Source organism: Merops nubicus, unplaced genomic scaffold (assembly GCF_000691845.1).
Source record: "Merops nubicus isolate BGI_N331 unplaced genomic scaffold, ASM69184v1 scaffold6335, whole genome shotgun sequence".
NCBI lineage: Eukaryota > Metazoa > Chordata > Aves > Coraciiformes > Meropidae > Merops > Merops nubicus.
Window position 1 is genome coordinate 1 of NW_008608884.1, and position 2,816 is coordinate 2,816.

A 2,816-nucleotide genomic window follows, 5' to 3' on the forward strand; every position below is an offset into this window, starting at 1 on the left:
CAACCTAAAGGATTCTATGATTCACTTTTGCAAAGTATCATAACATTTGATATCATGGCTGTTAATTATCTACATGAATATTTTAGTCTAGATACTTTACTTATTTATTAAGATACTATCTCATAAAGAATTTGTTTCGATCATTGTCATTCATGAGAATAGGAAGTCTAACTTATTTACAAAGTTATTAAAAAACATGTGGTAAATTAAATGAAGTATGCATTTCTAAGTACTGAAGTATTAATTATTATTATTAGTGACAAACATACTGAGAAGGAAGAGTCTCTGATATTCAAGTTTCACTGCATTTTGCTAGCTACTTGTTAACTCAGAAACACATTAGAGTTGAATTAACGTTCTTATTTTCTAGGTATGTGGTGTTTACACTTTAACTGCTAAACTAGCTAAGTCAAATATAAACACTTCTTGTGTGGGAAATTCTCAGAACAGGAACAAAGTCAAGAGCAGGTTAAATGGTTCAAGCAGCTGTCAGGACATTCCATTTACATTGAAATAAAAGGCCTGGAGGCAAGGGCTAACTTAAGCATGTTTGAAACTACAGGCCCTGTACATTGTGTGGCAGAACTTGAATTTCCTCATAGTGTTAAAAAAATATAATTCCCTTCAAAATGGAAAAGATGACCTTCTACATTAGTATTTCAAATCTGTTTCTCTATACAGTGAGACCAGCTATGCTTGCAATTAAAGAAAATTTTTCAGTCATTCAGATTTGTGCTATACACATCACTCATAAAAAAATCTATTGCTTACAAAGATGTATTCTCATGTCCATTAGAGCAGGGAAGATTTATAATACAATTGATTGCAAATTTCTTTGAATAAGGATGATAACAGAATTTGTCCCCATTCTTAATTCTTCTTTGTTTGACCAACAGTAATTCCAGTGGAGGTCCAATAAAGATCTGGGATGCTTTTCCCCAGATGTTATGTATGTTGAAAGATATCACAAATTCAAGAGACCCATGTGAAAATCCACAGGTAATTCTGCCCAGTGTACCTTCTTTTAAGAGGGTCTGTGGCTAAGAGTCTTTCTGGAAGGTAGGGTATCGCAAATTTGTCTATAAGAGTCTATATTATGGCTACAGAGCTGGAAACACTCAGGTGCAAGGCTGCAGATCCAGACACATGGGTCTGACTGTGGTACAGCTACATCTTTAATCTCACCTGTTACTCAAATACTGTAAAATCCCACAGAGCATGTAACAGGGAAAAGAAAAAGAATCAAACAGATAAGATCATTTTAATGCATATGTCACTCCTGCCACTGGGGGGGGTGAGTGGGGAGTGAGTGAGATAAGACTTTTAAAGTTTATCATGCTGTCCTCTTGACGAAAATATAAACAGGAATCAACCAAACAAAACTACCTAGTTCATAGGTGGACTGCACAAATCATGACAAGCCACCTGATTGCTGAAAGCTCACAAAGTAACATTTATTTTAGTTCATTGTTTGTTTTGTTAATTGATAAGTAAATAAAGAGATGAGCTACTTAGTATAGTAATGAACCTTTCCCTGGTTAGACTGGTGTAGTCCAATTTGCAACCTTGGCAAATTCACAGTTAGAGAAAATATTGTGGTATTAGTTCATCCTAGAAGCAGATCAGATCATCAGCATTATCAGAACCTTTATGTGTTCCCATTAATAAAGGGAGCATTTTTCTCCCTTTATTGTTTCTATCTTCAGAAGAAACATCAGTGTTACAGAACATTAATCCTTTGGCCAGTACTTTCCTTTTGAAAGGTTTCCAAAAGTTTTACTTTCCTACTGGTTTCAGGTTGTTGTTCAGCATTGTTGTCAGGTAGGTGCACTAAGACACCCTTATCTCTGCTTAGGATGTAATTATATCTGAAATTCAACTCCACAACTTCATAGTTTGTGCCTTGGTTGCTGAGTTGGGGAATATTATCTTGATCATAAATTTGAATATTTTTGCCAGACCACTTGGATGTTATTTTCCTTATTTTCCATGTAACTCAGTTTTAATGTCTTTCTGAACTCCAGAATTATTTCATTTCCTTCCTATTTCATACTCCTGTTCAAACTGTGATCCTGATGTGATAGCAATAGGCAGGACTCCCAGACCTTTCAGGAACTAGAAGTTTTGTTAGCCAACATTGTCTTTAAGTGGAGGATTGACTGTGCCCCTCCCTTACCTTTGAGCTAATGATCTACTAACATCTACTGTGTTTATCTCCAGCACGTATGTTTGCAGTAATAATAATCAGCTCTCCAGCACTACTATGCTTTTGTCCGGTTAAAGTTATCCAAAAAGAAAACACCTTGTGTTTCTGACTAAAAGTGCAGAATGGAAAGGGTAGGCATGTATTGTTAGGAGAATTGAACAGCCTTTTTCTGTCAAGTTTTCCTTTCAGATTATGTTTTATGAAACACACCTCAGTAACAGGAAAAAAAGTAGTTAATCTGTAAGCTGCCTTTAGCACAGATCTCATCACTTCAGGGAAACTCTTTTCTAAATAGCCCTTAGTTATCATGTAAGCAGAAAGTACCAGGAAATGATGTTTCTTCTGTTGGAAAACAGGCCAGCTGTGCTTGTTTTGGCTCTCCCCTGTTGTATGGAAAATACTGAGGGAGAAAGGCTATGCCTGTCCTTGTATTGAAAATGTTACATGACTAGATTGAGCTCACCATCAAGCTAGTGTGACAGAAGTTCTTGTCAGCAAAGGCATTCATCTTTAACTCCCCCTCCACATTCCAGCTTTGCTTCAGAAGTGCAAATTCAATCGTGATTTGTGACCTTAAAGATGTGACTGCTTTCTTATGTTTCCACTCAAG